This window comes from Panthera pardus, unplaced genomic scaffold, assembly GCF_024362965.1.
Source record: "Panthera pardus isolate Hobbes unplaced genomic scaffold, ASM2436296v1 HiC_scaffold_13, whole genome shotgun sequence".
NCBI lineage: Eukaryota > Metazoa > Chordata > Mammalia > Carnivora > Felidae > Panthera > Panthera pardus.
In genome coordinates, this window is record NW_026526688.1 from 125,928,651 (window position 1) to 125,950,228 (window position 21,578).

A 21,578-nucleotide genomic window follows, 5' to 3' on the forward strand; every position below is an offset into this window, starting at 1 on the left:
ATTTTACTTGCTCAGGTTTTTTATGATTAAATATTTCAGTAATGCCAAAAGGACAGAGAACATGTAATGAGCACCACATAGATATCATCAAGATTAAGGAAGCAAACATTATTGATACAACTCCCATGCACCCAATCCCAACAGAATTGCCCTGCTCCTACTTTTACAGATGATCACTACCCTGATTGTGCTATTTATCACTGTCAGGTATACTTTAATGTGTGTGTGTGTGTGTGTGTGTGTGTGTGTGTGTGTGTGTGCGCGCGTGTGTGTGTGTGTGTCCCCACAAGCCACATATACCATTTTATAGAATTTTTACACATTTTCTATAAATATTGTATATTCGTGTGTCCATCACTAACTTGTGTTCAATGTTTTAACGATTAACCCATGTTGATAAACCCAGCTCAAGTTCATTTAATACATTCATTTCACTGCATAACTATTCAGTTATTTATGTATATAGTTATTTATATATTCTACTGTGGATAAACATCCAGGTGATTTCTTTTTTTTCTATTACAATGTGACAATAAAGATTCATCTTTCTTCTCATAGAATCCTGAACAGTCTCATTATTCCCCAAATCAATCTACAAAACAATCCACACTCAAAAAATAAAACTACTTATTATCCAGAAGCATATCCAACTTACAATTCAGGGGGAGAAATTATGGAAATATTGCACTTAATCACAATATTTCATGAAAGCCTAACACTCTTCTTGATGACAAAGTAATTCAACGTTAACTAAAGAGATTTTACTGGTCAGGGAAAGACTACAGCCTCAGCCTCTGAGGATTCCAGTTTAGCAGACAAGATATCCAATTTCTACAGAATGGATTCTCAGGTATATAGTACTATCAAACTCAGTAGAGTATCATCAAATTAAACATTTCTTGGGGCGCCTGGGTGGCTCAGTCAGTTAAGCATCCGACTTCAGCTCAGGTCATGATCTTGCGGTCCGTTGAGTTCAAGCCCCGCGTCGGGCTCTGTGCTGACAGCTCAGAGCCTGGAGCCTGTTTCCGATTCTGTGTCTCCCTCTCTCTCTGACCCTCCCCCATTCATGCTCTGTCTCTCTGTCTCAAAAATAAATAAATATTAACAAATTTTTTTTAAATTGAACATTTCTCATTAAAATAAATTACACCACAAAGCGATTATTTTCAACCAATTATATTTTTGCAAAAAAATACATAATTATGTCAGTGATATATTCAGAATAAGAAGCTGTTTCTGAAATCACATTTTAAAGAAGGTAGTGAAATTAATCTGTGTTATGAAACATTCTATCTAATTTAGTGATAAGAGCACAGGCTTTCAAATCAGGTGGCCCTATTTTGTGGCAGAGCTCTACTTGTTACCATCTATGTGTATTTTGGTTATTTATGCAATCTGAGCCTCAGTTTCATCACCCATACAATGGAGATGCAAAACCTACCTCATAGGTTTTAATGAAATTTAAATTCAATAATGTATACATTGTACTTACCCTTACTGAGGCTTTCTGCAGTTACTGTTGCTATTTAATAAGATCCAGGCTGGGTTCAGTTTAGATGCTGACACATGTGGGTACACATACGTTAGGGCCACCGATTCTCTCCAGCTACACAGTACACGAGCAGACTTTCCTGGGGCCTGAGAAACCACCTCAGAAATAGTGCAAACCCAATCCACAGAAAGAGTCCTGTTATGTGTAAGCGTGTCTGAATGCCTGCGAATCTACAGTTGTATGATATCTGTGTATGAGAAAGAGAAGGGGGGATGGGAAGAAGGAAAGATGAGAATAATTGATTGATTGATTGATCGGTCGATCTCAGGGCTGAAGCTAAAACAGAACTGCAGAATTTCTAAAAGCAAATTTTCAGGGCTTTTAAGAGAGAATGGATTGGTAGGGAAAGAATGAGGTGGCAAGTTAGACTTGGCAAGAAGACCAGAGATTCGGAGGAGAACTGGTTATAACTGGATGCATGGGAATGCAACCCCTAGTAATCCATGGGCACACCACTAGCATAGAGGGAAAACCAGAAAACATGATCCCTTAAGACCTGTAATACCTTAGGGCCCAAGCAGACATGCTGTATGTCCTCAGAACAAGAGCAATTAACAATTAACAGCAGGAAGGCAGTTATCCCTCTTCTCAATTTGCAGAAGAGTGTAGTACACTGTCAGGGACCCAGCAGTAATGAGGACTGGTGGGTCTAGAACAAGCAGACAATCAGTCTGGAGAGGAGGAAATACCAGAGGTCAGGGACAGATCACCTTTATGAATGAACAAAAATATCTGGAGCATAGTGATAAACAGCAATGATTGGGAGTAACACCTTCCAACTGAAGGGGCCTATGTCAGCTGGGAGTGGGAAGGCGCTCAAGATAATGGTGGTCCTAGAGAATGGCAGCCTGGATTCAGAAAAGGCAGCCATGGAGAAAGCAAAGTGTTGGCTCACAGAGGCAGCCTGTTCTGTGTGTAAACAAATGTGGGAACCCCTGTGGAATTCCAGTAATACTATGGGAAGAAAGAAACCTGAGAGGGGGATTCAAAGTCCTGTCACTGATATGTCTCCTCAGGCAAGGGAGACAAAAGCAAAAATAAACTATGGGGACTACACCAAAATAAAAACCTTTTTCACAGTGAAGGAAACCATCAACAAAACAAAAAGGCAACCTACTGAATGGGAGAAGGTATTTTCAAAAAATATATCTAAAAATGGGCTAATAGCCACAACACGTAAGAACTTGTACAACTCAACACATACATACATACATACATACATACCCCAAACAATCTGACTAAAAACTGGGCAGAGGAACTGAACAGACATTTTTCTAAAGAAGACATGCATATAGCCAAAAGACACATGAAAAGATATTCAACATCACTAAACATCAGGGAAATGCAAATCAAAACCAGGAGCTATCACCTCACATCTGTCAGAATGGATAGAATCAAAAAGACAAGAAATAGCAAGTGTTGGCAAGGATGTGAAGAAAAAAGAACCTTCGTGCAGTGTCGGTGGGAATGTAGATTGGTACAGCCACTATGAAAAATCGTATGGAGGTTCCTCAAAAAATTAAAAACCACACTACCTACCATACAATAAAATATACAGAAATGCCACTACTGGGTGTTTACTCAAACAAAATGAAAATACTAATTCAAAAATATATATATGCACTCCTATGCTTATTGCATCATTATTTACAATAACCAAGATATGAAAGCAACACATGTCCAGAGATAGATGAACAGATAAAGAAGATGTGAGATATATATATACATACACACACACACACACACACACACACACACACACACAGGAACATTATTCAGCCATAAAAAAGAAAGAGAACTTGCCATTTGCAACAATACAAATGGACATAGAAGGTATTATTTAAATGTAATAAGAGAAAGACAAATACCATATGACTTCACTTATACGTGGAATCTGAAAAACAGAACAAATAGCAGAAACAGAACCATAAACACAGAGAACTGACAGTTTCCAGAGGGGAGGGGAGCTGGGGATGAGCAAATTGGTGAAGGGGAGTGGGAAATACAGGCTTCCACTCATAGAATGAGTAAGTCACAGGGATAGAAGGTACAGCGTATGCAATGAAAAATAATACACATAATTGTTAATAATGATACTTTTAATATTTTTAATGATCATCCACTTATCCACTTATATATCACCCGAGCTCTCTGGGCTCCTTCCTGAACCCAACTCCTTCCCTCCAACTAGAAACACTCAACATCCTCAATTTTGTTTTAATCTTCCGCCTTGGTATTCATTCATTCTCTCTCTCTCTCTCTCTCTCTCTCTCTCTCTCTCTCTCTCTCTCCCCCTCTCCCACTCTCACTCTTGCTCTTTCAAAGTAAATAAACTTAAAAAAAATATTTCCCCTTGGTTTTCCTATAGCTTGATCACATAAATAAGGAGTCCACAAAAATATATTAGTTTTGCCTCTGATCAAAGTTTACATAATTGAAATCATGCTCTTTGCAATTTGTGACTTGCTTTTTTTTTTCCATTCAAAATTATGATTTGGGGTTTCAGGCAGGTAGGGTGAGATGCACTCATTTTCATTATTACGGTAACTCTACTATATACAAATAATGCCTAAATTATCCAGTCTGCTCTCTGTTGGGTTGTTTCCAGATTTGTTTCTATGTTTTTGCTATTATGCTATTTGTTTGTTTTCTCTACAAGGCTACAGTACGAAGTCTTGCACCTATTTCCCGAGGCATACAAGCAAGACTTTGTCTAGGGCATACTTGTAGGTGCTGAGAAAAGAGTGTACTTGGTTCAATTCCAACTTCCCAATTTACTGTACCAACTCACATTCCCATTACAATGTATGAGCATTCCTGTTGCTTCATATCCACACTGTTTAGGATATTTCAGACTTCTATATTTTTAACAACACGGTGGCCATAAAATATTATTCTAGCTTTAACTTATATTTCCCTAATTATTAAGGAGGCTCAGCAAATTTTCATGTTTATTTGGATTTTAACTCCTGTTCATGTTTATACTGGCTGATTTTACTTCTCTTATTGATTCACAGGATCTTTAATATATTCTATGCACTAAACCAATTTTTAGCCTTTCTTACTCTTTTACAGTGTCCTTTGATTAACACGTCTTCTTTTGAGTTTAATGCTGTTGAATTTATTAATCTTCTCTACGGTTTGCTCTGTTTATACCAAGTCAAAGAAATTCCCGTCTTACTGTAAGATAAAAAACATATCCGTTTCCAAATATTTTAAAGTATTGTTTTTCACAGTTGAGTCTTTCTTCCACACAGAATTTGTTTCTGTTTATGAAATGAGGGGAGTAGGGATCAATCTTAATTTTCCATATGGACAGCTTATCGCAGATTATGTTGGCAGCTAGGATTCATGGCTCACTGAGACTCAAAGGAAGAGAGGATCGATGGCTGGTGGTGTGTGTCATGTATGGAGGCATTAAGAAGCTGAAGCCTACAGTCTATCATTACAGATGATGAGAGATGGAAGAAACAGAGAGAGTTCAGGGAAAATAAAACCGATTTGATCAATTCACTCCACTCAAATTTTTATGACTTTCTCATAGTTTACATAACTCTCCATAGTCATGCTGTCATCACTTTACCCCATACGGTGTGAGACAACATTCAGTAGTTTATTTAAACTGGTCTGTGTTCCTTATAAACCCTTTATTGACATACCAACACAGCTTATGAAAACCTTTAGGAAAATATTACTATTACACTCTATACTGATTGAGAACTTTTTTGTGTGATAATTCAGTGGTTCTCAACTAGATTCCCACGTAACACCACAAGCTCACTACAGGTGCTCTGCCACTAAAATCATATTAAATTCTTTTCTCAATCTCGGCAACAACTAAATTAACTTCATAACATTTTCTCAATATTAACACTCTCATATTTTTTTTTTCCTTAAATGACCTGCACCTGCTCCTCATTGATGTCTGGGATGGGTTATCACATAATGTTATGTTTATTTCTTCACATTTTCATATGCTATAAGCTAATCAAGTTTAATAACTACTCTGATAAGGTCAAAATACTCGCCTTTTCAGTCTGGGTCTTCAACTCACCCTCACATATTATTAATGTCTCCATTCATAAAATGCATATACTTGCTTCAAAGCATCTGAGGGAGCAAACGTCAAAAGAAAGACTGGGTGTGGAAATGTTTTTAGTATGTAAGACATTTTACAAACATGAATTAAAATTTATTATAATCTTAAATTATATCTTACAAATATGGGGCTAAGAGAGTCATGGAAAAAATCAACAGATAATTCCCAAAGGTCAGTTTGATCCACAGTTTTTATTTCTTCCATTTCTTCTTTAAAAAAAAAACAAACAGAATCCTTAACTTGACTAAAAATAAAATGTATTTGTTTAAGTGCCATTTCCTGCCTCACATAGTTTCTAAGAAAACTCCTGAGAAGCAAGCAGGCAAGACAAAGGTAAGAAGTTACTCTACAAGTAACTCATCTCCAAACAATACAAAAATATCTATTTTTTTAAGAGTGTGATCTAAAACTTCATGCCGTCCCAATGTGATTTATAACTAATGAGAAAGTCTGTTAGAGTCAAACTGAAATCAAAGAGTGTATACATTACAGCTGAAGATGTAACCAGCCTCAAAAACATTTTGGAGCACGACATGGATTTATTTGGAAGAATGTATTTTCCTAAGTATTTGTTTTGTCATTTGGTTGTCTCTTTGCAGAAAGAAACTTTGATAGAATTACAAAAGTAAGAGACGTGAAGGAAATGAGAGTAATATATTAAAATTAAGATTTAATCTTTTGGTTTGTAAATATCAACAGAGCCTTGCCTGGTCTGGACTGCTGTCACATTGGGGAACAGCTTGCACTGCTGTGCTACTTCTCCAACTTCTAGAAAACTGTAGGAGTAGAAAACTGAAGTTACCTATTTTGACAGAGAGAGAGTGAGAGCATGCGCACAGAGGAGGGGCAGAGAGAGAGGAAGAGAGAGAATCCCAAGCTAACTCCATGCTCAGTGCAGAGCCTGATGGTGGGACTCGATCCCACAAACTGTGAGATCATGACCTGAGCTGAAATCAAGAATCAGACGCTTAATTGACGAAGTCACCTAGGCGCCCCAGAAATTACCTATTTTAAAAGAAAGTCATACACTATATCATAAGATGTTCAGAGTCAGAAAGAGCTGGGTTCCAGTCACACATCTCCTACTTCCCAAGCTGTGTAATCTTAGGCATGCTTATTTAACTTCTCTGAATTTCCATTTCCTCATCGTTAAAACAAGGATAATAAAAACCATCTCACAGAGTTATGGTTAAATAAGATTTAATAACAAGGTTAAATAAGACTGTTATCATATGTACAAATATCCAACGTACAATATTGACCAAATTACCATTAGTTATAAAATGAGAGAATAAATGACTTTACAGAAATTGTGAAACATACTGACTGCACTTTGACATTTTATGATGGAAGTTTCTCTTACTTCCCAGCATTTAATATTGCTGTTAAGACTAGAAAATATTTCCTTGAAATTGCACCAAAAAAGGAGTTTTCTGACATAATTGAGTGACAGATGAAAGACCACAGATAAAGAAACTGTTGAAGTTTAAAGAAAAGCAGTAACATCTTGGTATAGATAGATGGCTAACTGGCTGAGATGCAATAGACACTTATGAACAAGATAAAAAATAACGAGGAAACAAAGGAAGAGGAGAGGGGAGAAAAAAGAGTGGGAAAATGGTAATAAGGGGTGAGGGTGGAGGGTTGGGTGGAGGGACAAGGAGGGAAGCAGAGAGGGGACTGATTGCATGATTGACTCCTGGCTGTATGATGATTCTGTGCTGGCCACCAGGTCATCCCAGGTCAGCCTGTTTGAACTGCCCCCCATGTAGAAATGAGCAACCTTGGGGCGCCTGGGTGGCTCAGTCGGTTAAGCGGCCGACTTCGGCCCGGGTCATGATCTCGCAGTCCGTGAGTTCGAGCCCCGCGTCGGGCTCTGTGCTGACAGCTCAGAGCCTGGAGCCTGTTTCAGATTCTGTGTCTCCCTCTCTCTGACCCTCCCCCGTTCATGCTTTGTCTCTCTCTGTCTCAAAAATAAATAAACGTTAAAAAAAAAAAAAGAAAGAAATGAGCAACCTTTCAGTAAGTATGAGAGAGGCACAAAGGACGATTGGCCATCTGTGTGTTCCACATGCCTTATAGGGTTTGAGGACAAATGTTTGATGGTATATTCTATGTCTCTAAAAGCATTAATTAATGCCACTGATAATATATAGTTAATAAACAGAAACATATACCATATGTTAACATATAAACATATTTGGTTATTAAATATTTCATTATTAAAATCTAACCAAAATTTTAAAAATTGATTTTCAACCTCTGGACAGATCATATGCACTTTGGACTATTAAGAAATTGAAATCATATTAGTATAAATATCAAATTTATTTTATACTAGAGGGACCATATAGTATAAGGACAACTTCAAAATGATCACAAAACCAGCTCCCTTACTTAAGAATACACGGTTTCAGCAGACTTATTTTAAGCTCACATTGTGCTTTGGAAGCCGTACTAGTCTGCTTTAGACTACAACAGTACAAAAAAAAAATCATTCTAAATAATTGTCTATTTCCACCAATAATGATTTTAAAAGATTACATGTAGAGTATTAATGAGTAACTCAAAAGGTTATATGCATTGTATGTTGGCTAGTTTAAAACAAATAAAAAAAAATTGACACATTCAAAGAACCGTAGATCATTTCAGTAGAACAGTGTGTCCTAGGTCATTATGCTTTCCTTCTCTATTATTGTCGAGTTCGATTTGCCAACAAGCCTCTGACAATAAACACAGAAATAAATTTCAAGGTTAGTAAGCTAAACTACCACTGTGAATGATGACAAATTTACTGGTGAAGTTGAAACTGGCATAGAGAGTAATGTAAAAGAGAGACTCCTAGTGAAGTCAGTTTTACATACAAAAAGAGCAAATATTTATCTGGGGAATTAAAGTATGAAATTATATATGGAATTATGTTCCAACTATACAATGTGCAGTTCTAACCAACTTTATAGTAAAAGCAGAAAAATGATTGAAAAAAGGAGGGATACTGTGAATGACCTAAATTTTTTAACACTATTCATTAATAAAAATACTAACTCATGCATAATTTTCCAAGTAATAATACAATTAATTTACTTTCAACGGTTCCCAGACAGGGCTATAAACAGAATTCCAATGAAGTTTATGTATATCTGACCAGAGACATACCAATGTATCAACAAAAGGACAGAGTAATCCAAGGCAAAAAAAAAAAAAAATTCTATATCATTGTTAGGCAAAATTGTTTGCCTTGGGTTAAAGAGGAAAACAAAACAAATTACTTCATGGTTCCCAAATGTATAATAAACAATTAAGATTTCAAATGATGTCTTTATATAAACTTTTATGTATGGATTGACATACACAAACATCTATAAACACAAACCATATGTATGAGGTATGTCCATCCATAGGAAAGTAAGCTATACTCTTTTACATCAATCCAGGTAATCATTTAGTATACAAGCACAAAGTTCTAATGATGCCAAAATATCTAGAATTTCCTTTCCCGCTTTAAATACCGAAGCTTTATACCACAGCAACAACTGTTGAGTCTCTTAACTGAGCAACTTAAAATAGAGATGATAGCAAAGGATGCCAGTTAGGTAGACTCATTTCTCCCCTGAATGAAGCTTATAGTTAAGGAAACGGGAACCCAGACAGAACAGTCGTTTCCTGCTGAACTGGCGGCTCCTTGCCATTTTGCCTGCCAAGGTCATGAGCAGGTATGTGAGGGAGGGAATAGTGCTATGTCTTCAGCATATGATGGACAGCTGAAGTATAAATTGGCTTGCGATGGAATAAAATAATAAAACCATTAGAAATACTAACATTTGAAGAAGTTAAAAGACTTTTTTAGCTGCTTCCAAACTGGTTTAAAACTATAAGATTATTTCTGTCTATCCTACAACTTTGGTATCCTCAATGCTAATCCCAAATAATAAAAGGCTCCTCATATCACTGATTTCATTGACTTATCTCTATACTTTGAAAATCACTGTTCCTAAGCTCATTTTTCAAAAAATGGATGCAAGTTGGGAAGGTTCTTGCTATCTGACCCCTATAGATTCACATCTATTACCATATATGGCAAAAAGCATAATTTCTCTATTTGAGAATGCCTTCTTGAAAGGTGGACTTTGGCCCAATCTGACCAAAGTCAGATTGTGACCCTATCAGTTATTAGCTAGGTGAGTATCAAGCTACTTTACACTTCGGGGTCTCAGTTTCTTTACCGCGAAAAGGAGATGAGAATGTGTCATTCAAAGGTGTGTTAAAAGGATTAAATGAAATCATATTAGTTAAAAAGTCTTGGGAGAATGCCAGATAAATATCAAGAAACCACTTGATAAATGGTAAATATTATTAATGCATAATTTCTCCTCACATAGAATCATAACTTATTAGATCTGCTTTAATATAAGTAATATATTTAAAGCTTCTTTCCTACAATAATTTCAGGGAGCATGCAACTTAAATCCGACAACATTCTGACATGTTCTAATGCTTAAATCACATTTAACAAAAAGAACCTTCATGCACTGTTGGTGGGAATATAAATTGGTGCAGCCACTGTGGAAAACAGTGTGGAGGTTCCTCAAAAAATTAAAAGTAGAAATATCAAATGACCCAATAATTCCAATACTACATATTTACCCAAAGAACACAAAAACACTAATTTGAAAAGATAACATGCTTCTGTACATTTACTGCAGCATTATTTACAAGAGCTAAATTATGAAAGTAACACAAGTGTCCATAGACAGATGAACACACACATATGCACATAGGTACATATGATGGAATATTACTCAGCCATAAAAAAGAATGAAATCTTGCCATTCGTGATAACATGGATAGATCTAGAGAGTATAATACTAAACAAAATAAATCAGAGAAAGACAAATACCGTATAATTTCACTCATGTATGGAATTTAAGAAACAAAACAAGTGAACAAAGAAAAAAAAGAGACAAACTAAAAAACAGATTGTTAACTATCAAGAACAAACTCATGGTTATCAGAGGGAAGGTTGATTGGGGGGGCAGGGGAGGCGGGAATGAGTGAAATAGGTGAAGAGGATTAAGAGTACACTTATCTTGATGAGCGATGAGCAATGAGCAATATATAGAATTGCTGAATCACTATATTGTATACCTGAAACTAATATAACACTGTATGCTAACTATACTAAAATAAAAACAAAAATCTAAATTTAAAATAAATAAATAAAATAGCCAAGATATGGAAATAACCTACATGTTCATTGATAGATGAATGCTTAAGGAAAATGTCTGTCTACAGAAAATATATGTCTACACACACACACACACACACACACACACACACGAATATTACACAGCCATGAGATCTAGGTGCACCTGGGTGGCTCAGTCAGTTAAGCATCCGACTTCAGCTCAGGTTTATGGGTTTGAGCCCCGTGTCAGGCTCTGTGCTGACAGCTCAGAGCCTGGAAGCTGCATCAGATTATGTGTCTCCCTCTCTCTCTGCCCCTTCCCTGCTCACGCTCTGTCTCTGTGTCTCTCAAAAAATAAACATTAAAAAAAATTTTTTTAAAGGATGTAATCTTGTCATTTACAACAACATGGATGGACCTAGAGGGTATTATGCTGAGATATATCAGACTGAGAAACACAAAATCATGTGATTTTACTCATCTGTGGAATGTAAAAAACAAAATGAACAAACAAACAAAAAGCAGAATCCGACCTATAGATACAGAGAACAAACTGTCAGCTGCCAGAGGGAAAGTGTTTAAGGTATGGGCAAAATGGGTGATGGGGAGTGGAGGACACAGGCTCCCAGTTATCGAATGAAGAAGTCACAGGAATAAAAGATAAAAGGCACAGCGTAGGGAACATAGTCAATGATACTGTAAGAGCGTTATATGGTGACAAATGGTAACTACACTTGTGGTGAGCACAGCATAAAGCATAGAGAAGTTTAATCCTTACGTTACACATCTGAAATGTAATGTAACACTATGTGTCAACTATACTCAAAAATTTTTTAAAAAACGTGAACTTTTATTCAATATAAATTAAGAGGTAATACAAAGATTTAAATGTGAACCACAAAAGTGTAAGATAAAGGTGACTTCACAAAAAGTGGTAAAGCGGAATAATGAGTCAACCAAAATACTGAAGTACTTGTTTAGTAAATTCCTCGTGAATCACAGTATTAACAGTTAAACAAATTAAACCAAAATATCTAGAAAAATACTTTTCCTACTTCTAGATAAAAAAGAGTTTTCTAAGTTTCAAAGGAGATGGAAAAATACTCATTAGATTGAATATATATTTCAAAACATAAGAAAATCAAAAGGTAATCAAACGCCTGTGAAAACAGTAACAACTAACAACTTTAAAAGAGCAAGATCCTTTGATTTTTTAAAAAAATAAAAAAAAAAAACAAACAAAAAAAACCCTCTTCTAAACCAGTAAGAGAAATACAGCCTCTGAAAAAAAGAATAAGTATATAAATGGGTTAATGATAAAGAATAAAATGTTAATAACTAATGATTCCTTCAGCTTCAAGTTCACTAGTAATTAAAAATATAAAGTATCGCTTTTTCATTTTAGAAAAGACTTAAAAATTATAAATCTCTTAGCAAGCAAGAGTTTGAAAAGAGAGATAATATTGGTTTTGCCATGAAGGAGGTGGAAAGAGAAACCACAGGCTGAGGATGGGAACAGCCTTTAGGTATTTGCCCCCAAACTCTTTCAACTTAAAATATACTAGTGATTTTTTCCCAGGAACTTAATATGAATAAGAAGGAAAGGACCCAAAAAGCCCCAACTTCTCTGCAAGTGCAGGGGACAGAACAGAGGAGCAAGTCTTACTGCAAGACGACAGGTACAACACAGCCTATTTGCCCGTCCCTTTAATAGGGTTTACATTGTTAAGAGAGTCCCAGATAAAAGTCAATGTAATGTGGAAAATCACACCTGGTTCTTTTGTTTTAATCAAGATTTTTCCATCTTTAAATTAGAATAAGCAACTTAAATACAAAGTTATAAAACAAAATATAGCCATATATTCCCTATTAGAAACCTTTTAGATACAAAGTATAAAAATTTGTTTTTGCAGTTTCTGTCTTTTGTCTCAGAATTGTCTGCCATGTTGTACTGAAAAGGAGAAGAGTTATGGAGCTTAAATCTAGTGGCACAACCAAAGAGAATAGGGAAAATCAGGAAAACTAGAAAGGACACCCACGTGCTATGGTTATGAGTGGAAAAGTACTACATCCCACCAATAGTTATTAGCTTTAACTTTAAGGAGTTATGCAATAATTCAAAGGAGTCTAACACAATACAATACAAAACAAAACACAGAGATATGACAACTTGGGCTTTAGATGCAATGTACAAATAAAAATAGAGCAATTATAAGCAGATTGGAAGGCCACAGTGATAAAATACTGGCCTTATAAGTGTGCGTTTCTTTTTTCTTTTTATAAAATATTTATTTATTTATTTTGAGAGAGAGGGAGAGAGAGAGAGAGAGAGAGAGAGAGCATGCCTGTGCCAGTAGGGGAGGGTCAGAGAGAGAGGGAGAGAAAGAATCCCAAGCAGCCTCCACACTTAGTGCAGAGCCCAACACAGCATTCGATCTCACAAACTGATCTTATGAACTGTGAGATCATGACCTGGGCCAAAATCAAGAGTCAGACGTTTAACCGACTGAGCCACCCAGGTGCCACTCCTTTTTTTCTTTTTAATAAAAATCTTAACTAGCCATTTTAAAAGGTGATGTTTGACAAATCACATGACCTCTTTGTACCACAACTGCCCATATCTATAAAATGAAATAGGTGAAGTAGAAGAACTTTAAGGTTCAGCTTCCATGATTAATCTATTCTTCTGCTCTCACGCTCTATGGATCCTATGCCATGTGTACCTACAGAAAAACTCCGATTGGAAAGTAAAGCTGCTAATAATAATATAGTAATACTTTAACATACTGGCAAAATCCTTTATGCCTCACTCCGACCTCAAAGTTGTTCAATCTCTTAGAGGGGTAGGAGTATTTTCTGCTTCTATTGGTTTGTTTTGCCATAATCTTATAATACTGAGACAAGCTTGGGTTTCTCTCATCACTGTCTGATGGGCACTAAATATATTTCTGTGTCTATGACCAAAAAACAAAACAAAACAAAACAAGAAAATAAAAAACAATCCCACCCTTCCAGTGTTACAATATGAAGATCACTTGATATACCAGTGAGACGTATAACTTACAACCATTACTCCCAAGACACCTCCTCTACCGATTTAACTACTCTATACATGTGTGGGCAAAATACATCTGACAAGAAATTCCACATTGAATTATGGTCCATTTCAAGCAAATTAAAAGGCTTCCAAACTTTCCTATGAAAATATCAATCTTATTTTCATTCCTGAGACAGATACAATTCAAGGTTAAACAAACAAAAGAGTCCCATGTGATGTGTGGAAGAGGTTTGTGAGATTTCAACGCAGTGAAAACTTAAAACTGCCTGTTGAGTATACTAAGAAGTGAAAATCAAAATAAGAAAAGTTGTGAATTACTCTAAATTGTGCATAAAACTCTGTATTTGTTTCGATAATACAAAATATTTCACACACAAAGTAAGTTTTCTATCTATGGTGGAGAAGTAAAATACAAAGACAAATAAATTCTGTTTCTGTTGAGTATCGAAAGTAAAAGAAACAGCTGCTATTTCTCTACTACTTTTTTAAACATTGACATCCTTTTCTTTCAACATTTCTATTTCGAGGAGCAAATTCTTCTGTCTGAAATGGAATATCACCCTTCAGTTTTGAAACTTTTTAAGCCACTATTTTCTGTTATTTCCTTAAATCCCTAACTATCTCTACAACAGAAGATAAAAGTAGGGAAGTATACCTTTATCAGTCATACTGGGAGCCATTCCACTCTGTAATTTTCCACAGTACATGAGGATGGACCCAACCTCTCCAAATATTCTCTCTGGGCCTTTTGGAAGGGATAACACTGCCTTCAGTTTGCTAGGGCATAATTTAACTTATCACACATGTAAGAGCAGCAATTAGCTGTTTTTGTTGACAGATTTCATCAAATTCAACAGTATCTTTGAGCTATATATCCTGAATTTGTATGTGCTAACCAATATGATTTTGAACTTTATTATTCAAATATAACTCTATGGGTCCAACAGGTATCTACTTGCTGGATAAACACACATACACACATTATTGTGATGGTGCACTTAGAGAAACAAAATAACCTTTTAACACATTGTTATTCTTTAAAAAGCATTTATCATTTACTTGAGGGGTTTTTCTTCAATGCTGTCCATCAAAGTTGTGAAATACATTAAAATAAGAAGTCTATAAAGAAAAGTGGGCTTAAAATAAATACAATAAAGGTTTTCTTTGGTTCAAGTTCTTGAGTGTCTATTGAATGCTATGTCTTAGAGGAACACGAAAGAATAAAGTTTAAAACTTGGCTACGAGTAGCTTACAACTTCATGTGCAAAAAAGAAGCACAAAACGTTCTATAAGGCTTTGCAAAGTTCTGTGACAGAGGTCTATACAAGAGGCCAAACCAAAGAAGCTGACAGTGGACCACCAGCAAGGTGCCTGGAGCTGAAAGGCAAAGACCAGGAAGAAGGTTTTCAAGATAGAAACAACATAAACAACTCCAGAAAGGAGTAAAATAGTACAGATTGTTTTGAGAAATACACAATGTTCAATATTGCTGGAGCATGAAACAGAGGGAAGGGGAAGACTCATGGGTGAGCAAGAGAGTCCGAAAAACAATCCAGAAAGAATAGCAGAAGATCAATACAGAACAAAAGTAGCAGGTAGATCAAGAAGAGAGTCTTTGTGCCAAGAAGACTGTATTGAGCAATAGAGAGCCAAGGAAGAAAGGGCTTTAGTAGGAAGTAAAGTGTTCACTGGGGTGGGAGATTGATCCTTCTAAGGGTAATGTAGCAGATAGACTGGTAGTAAAGGAGGTTAATAGTAATCTTTCAAATAAATTCACTAATCTTACTTCAACAGACAGTTAACACATGATATGAAAGGTCTTACAGTCTTTCTTTATGATATGCCTATATTTAAAATGTTGTTTACAAATATGATAAATAACCAGTATCAGGATTGACATTAAAGCCAAAATTAATATTGAGAAGGTATTTCAAGTCTTAAAATACTCAATTAGGCTTCAACCAAAATATATTCCATTTTAGACACTGTCAACCAATGTCACAATTTTTCTATTTGCTTTCTTGGTTAAAAGGACGATTTTCTTTGGTTTCTTTTTATTGTGCTAATTTTATTTGGCTTGTTTTCTGCCCAAAGTTTCTACAGGGTACTTCAGAACAAAAGACTAAAAGGAATTAAAATAAAACCAGTAAAAAAAATACTGTAAGAAAGTAATATCATGTATTTACACAATATATAAAGTGAAAAAATAAAAGATATTGAATAAAGAACTGAAATTATAATCTTGATCATAAGATACTGCCCAAAGGCAGTAGCAAAGAAAATTTTAATTGAGAAATGCCCACTCTAGATCAACAGTGGTTGCATTTTCAAAATAAACATACTGTTGTCCAAACCGAAATCAAACCCATTAAGAAACTGGTAGGCAGAACTTGAAAAGGACATAGGAAAAGCTTGATTCAGAGGCTAAAACAAGCATTAAATGAATGTTATAATACAGTTTAAATTTAGGTATGAGATTACCCTTAAAATATTTCTGAATTCAGAGAACTGATTTTGAAACATTCTGCATTACTTTAGAAATTATAGGAGATTCAATAAAAGTAATATTCCACAATGACTGTCCTCATCTTAAAATAGATTTACTTTACATTTAGACCTTTTCCACCTGCTGTTCTGGATGTGGTTTATTCTATGTTAGAATTAGCTGGTTCCTGAATATTAGCCCTAACACGAAATCTGTGCCAGAGTATTAGTTTGTCCTTCTATCTCGTTTGGCCTATAGTTTCAGCCCTGCAAGAAAATTTAGTTTTATCTTTGTTTTGAACTTAAATATGTAACACAGAAAACCCTTTGGAGCTATAATCAGCATCTATAACCTAACCTGAAAATTTTAAATATCATGCTAATGCTTATAGTCCCATAATTTAAAAACCAACGACAGGGAAGCTTTCACTAGGTCAGTAGATAAGCTTCCCCTAGTTAATGCCATACTTCCAGTGAAGCAACATATTTATTTTCCATGCCCTGCGTAGTAGACATAAAACATACAAGTTTATAAATTGCATGGGTGTTCTAAATCAGAAAATAATAGAAAACAATTTATTTCTGTCCTCTTGAGCACCACTGCCCTTAATGTTAATCTGGGATACACAACACAATGACAAATAAATGAACATCCCACGGCACTCTGAACACACGGAGAAACGTGTCAAAGTGCTAAACGTGCTGAAAGGAAAACAAACTACCAGTGTGTAGCAAAACATGTTAATTTAATGACTTTAATAGGGAATCACTTTTTTGTAAGGAACCAACTAACAAGTCGACTGGACAGATAAACCCCGCCAAACACGGAGTCTTTTGCATCTTGGATTAAGAAGGCTGTTCTCAACTTTTCATCATTCCCTGTTCTCTCTGCTCCCAAAGGTGGTCCTCAATTCACTTTTGTGCACTGTCATATGGACGTGGGCGTGCTTTTAGAAAGGACCCATGTTGTTCGTTCACATTCACCGATGATACACTGACACGTCTACTTCTGCACATGTTCATGTGAGTTTTTCCCCTATTCCATCTCTAGACCACTCATCACTATAACCTCACTCACAGTCCTGTTTTAATGCTGATACGAAAGCAAACAGGACTTTACCAATCAGAAGACTTCAAGTTTGGCAGAACGAGGAAACAGAAACTTGCTGATAGGACACGACATGAGATCAGCGGTGGAGAACCTTTCCCACAACCCCCGTACTTGCGTGTATTCTGATCGTCCACAGCCTCCTTAAGGGCCATACACAAAACTGCACCGCCACTGAGAACATTCTTAAGCAGCTGGCAGCCCCGCCTTACTGGCTTTAGCATGCCACACAGCCCTTTGCCTACTGATGCAGGGCAGCCAACAGGGAGAGGGAGTTTACGAGTCAAAGCGAGACTGAATTGGCTAATTACTTACCTCCTCACTTATGGCAGGCTTGCTCCTTTAACTTTTTGTTTCCTCTCTTGTCATTGCTCAGCGGTGAAGGGTTGTGATTCAGCAAAAGTCTGAACCTGACAGTTAAAAAGAATCCTTTTAGGAAAAAATACTGGAAGTGAATGTCCCCCCCCACTGTAGTCTTTCTTCCCTTGCCCTCCGTGTGCGTGTTTCTCTCTCGCTTTCTCTCTCTGCAAGGCAACTACGTAGTGGTCTATAAATATTGACCCTGACACTTGCTCAGTATGCTAGCTGCTCATGGCACAGGTCTGTGTTACTGAACACCGTGGTAATACTCCGGCAAAGTTCTCAGCTGCTCAGACAAAGCTGTGGATTGGCTCACTACCCGGCAACCCTGTGCCTGCCTGGAAATACCATTTTGCTGCCAGCTTTACAGATGCTATGGGCCTTTCCTGAGGCCCAAATCAGGCACAGAAGGGCAATTATGAGGTTTGTCTGAAGAAACAGTTTTCCTCAAGCAGGTGAAGAAAGCGGGGAGGGAGAGCTGGGTGAAGTGAAAGACAAGAAAGGAAATACTGCCTTTGTTTTGGCCAAACAACATCACCTCGACCCCTTCATAAAACTTACACCTAAATGTCATTTAATCAAGCTTTATGAAACTGAATTACTACATACTATGAATGACCAAAACACAGGAAAGCATTTTTTAATTGTTTTTAATATTGCTTCTCATTGAGTAAGGCTGCTATGATGGAGTAATTAGTCACAAAAAAAATGTTTCAACACAGGTAAGTTCACTTCCAGAATGATAAAAATGCACTGAAAACCATCATTTTAATCAGATTGAATAATATATCTGGTGAAAGAAGCGAAAATATAATCTGAAAATTATATGACTCAACGTATTATATTAACTACCCTTAAATGTTCAATCATGACAACTTGAATTATTTTACTTTATTTTTATAGATTAAGGACAAAATCGAAGCCATGACACTACATAGTTTGCAGGTGATATGAATGAGGTCAGCATTATCTATCTATATCACGCATAATGTCCACAGTATGAACAATTAGAAACTAAAGTCTGTATTTTCTATTCTTCTTGCCTAAAATAATTATATGTTTGCTTTACTGCAAGTTTGTTTCTTGAGTAAATCAAGAGAAAAGAAAATTTTAGAAATAATCTGGTCACTGACTCATCTTACAGATGAGAAAACCGACCCCCCACACTGGTTAACTTATCCATGGTCACATGACAAGTTTGCCGCAGGGCCAAAACCAGAGTCCTTGTCTTACTGCTCCTAAGCTGTGCTCCTTCTATTACAAGAGTGACTGTTAAACTCATTTTTATGTTCAAAATCCTATCTTCATGTGAAGTTTTACTGAAAAGCTTACCAGGAAGGGCAAATATTAAAGCCAGAAAAATAACCAGCATGAAACAAAAATGACCTTTTACAATTTGACTCCCCGCAAAAAGTTATGTGCAAGAATTAACTTTGTAACGACTAAAATCCACCTCTGTTCCATCCAATAATTAGCATTTGCCCAGTAAATTAACTTACTCTCAGGAGAGGTACATAGCTAGCTGTTGGGGAGGCAAAGATAAAACACAGTTCCTACTCTCAAGGACCTTACAGTCCAAGTTCAGAGAAAAACAAGCTAATGACAAAACAGTGCATTTGCGACGATGAAGACCAGTAGAGGCGGTGAGGGGTACTGGAGCATGCGCACCTCATCCCATGTGAAGATTGAAAATGTATTTATTTGTTTATTAAGCCAACCATGTATGCATTCAAAAACCGTTCTTTCTGTGCCTAGCTGGGACCTCAGAGAACCTTCAGTCTCCAGTCTGGGCTGGGGAATGTGGTGGGATAGATGGAGGGATGGGGGCTAGGAGAGTATAGAGAGGAGAAACAACAGTTTTGTCTGAGCAGGAGGCATTGGTTGGCGGCTCCCGGGCAGACAAAGTCAGCTCCACTGGCGGGGGGGGGGGGGGGGAGCGGGGGGTTCAATGGGGGATTTCTCAATCAAGGTCTCTGCATATTATAGCAGGGGTGGGAGGCAGTGAAGCAAAGACAGAAAGAATAACACGATAAAGACAAAGAGGCAGGAAAAAACATGATCCAGAACTTCAAGTAGTCTTTCTTGCTGGAGCACACAAGGTGAAACAGGAAATGGTTAATTTTTTTTAAAGGATGAGAAGGATAAGAGCAATGAAAAGTTTTATACACCAGGTTTAAAACCTTGGGTTTTATACATCGTGCTAGCAGTCTTCAACTGTTTTTGCTTACAGACCTTTAAAAGACTTTTAAACTATGGAACTACTCACACATTAGCAAGTTAACATGAACAATTTTTCATCTGTGCTGATATAGGTACATGCAGAGAATTTAATTTCTACTCTGGTGAAATACGGACATTTTAAAGTAAAAGTTATAAAGATATTAAATGGAATATAAATCCATAGTAATTTAATGAAACCATTATCCATTTAAATAATAAATTTATAAAATCTTCTAACAGCTGAAAATTTTACATTACTGTTTTCATTTTTTTTACTTTTATTTCAATTTCACCACCACATAGAATTTTTATGCAATATATTTTATAATTAAAAGTCTTTTATTGTTTACTCTATCATACTTCTCTGTGAGAAAAATTTATGGCATTAACTGAAATTTTAAAATTGTTAAGTTTTCTATGACGCCAGGGCAATGCATCACAGTAAAGGTTGGGATAGATGAAAGTGTGACTTTAAGAGAAAGATTGTTATGAAGAAACCACTGCTCTTAGCCAGATCAATATTAATAAAGAGTTTATGTACAAGCTGAAAATCTGGACAATGACTCCATCAAACCATATATTAAAATGTTAAGTGAAGGAAACCGGTCTGAAAAGGCTATATACTGTGTGATTCCAACCATATGACACTACTCTGGACAAGGCAAAAACTACAGAGACAATAAAAAGATCAGTGGTCACCAGAAGTTTGGGGTGGGTGCAGGATGAGTCAATGAAGCACAGGAGATTTCAGGGCAGTGAAACCATTCCGGACGACATGTAACAGTAGATGCATGGCATTATGCACTTGACAAAACCCATAAAACTGTACAACACAAAGACAAAGCCCTAATAAAAACTGTGGACTTTAGTTTAAATCTCTTCCCTTGTCTTCCTGAAAGCCATGTGTTCTAGAAAAAGTACTATTATTTATTAAGCAATTACCATCAGTAGGGGGGCTTAGAAATATTAACTTTAACACTTAAAAACAACCCTAATAGATGAGTATGCTTTTGCCTTTTTTTAAGATAAAGAACATGAGTTATTAAGTGGATGGTCTGAAGTCATCTAACTAATAGATCCGGGATTCAGCCCAAATCTGTCTGACCAGACTCCAGTACCACATACTGCCTTTATATCAGTCACTTGAAAACTGGGTAGACACTGCCCAGGTCAGGCAAGGAAGCGGACTAAGCAGGACCTTCAGAAAGTCAGAAAGGAATGAAAGAATTGTATGCTGCATTTCTCTCAAGGAACTGCTAGATATTGAGTATTATAGGGTAGCAAAAAGAAGAGATTAACAAAGTAATCAGTGGAAGTCAATGGAGAAAATTAAAATAACTGTTATGTGCTATTAAGAAGAACTTAAAGGGTTTTATCTTCAATTTGGTGGGTAAGGAACACATGAAGAATTAAGGATGAGAAGACTCAATACTGATAAAGTATTCTTCCCAACTTTACAGATTCAATGCAACCCCAATCAGGACCTTATTTTGTAGATATGGCCAACCCAAT

General features: G+C 36.3%; 1 protein-coding gene across 4 annotated transcripts in view; it reads right to left on the minus strand.

The window, feature by feature from the left end:
- Window positions 1-21,578, minus strand: part of BMPR1B (bone morphogenetic protein receptor type 1B) — a 422,185-nt gene that overhangs the window by 144,434 nt on the left and 256,173 nt on the right. For all 4 annotated transcript variants that reach the window (XM_019463930.2, XM_019463883.2, XM_019463892.2 and 1 more), the window contains one exon: window positions 17,802-17,896. The gene's annotated coding sequence lies outside the window, so the exon portion shown is untranslated. The remainder of the gene's footprint in view (window positions 1-17,801; window positions 17,897-21,578) is intronic.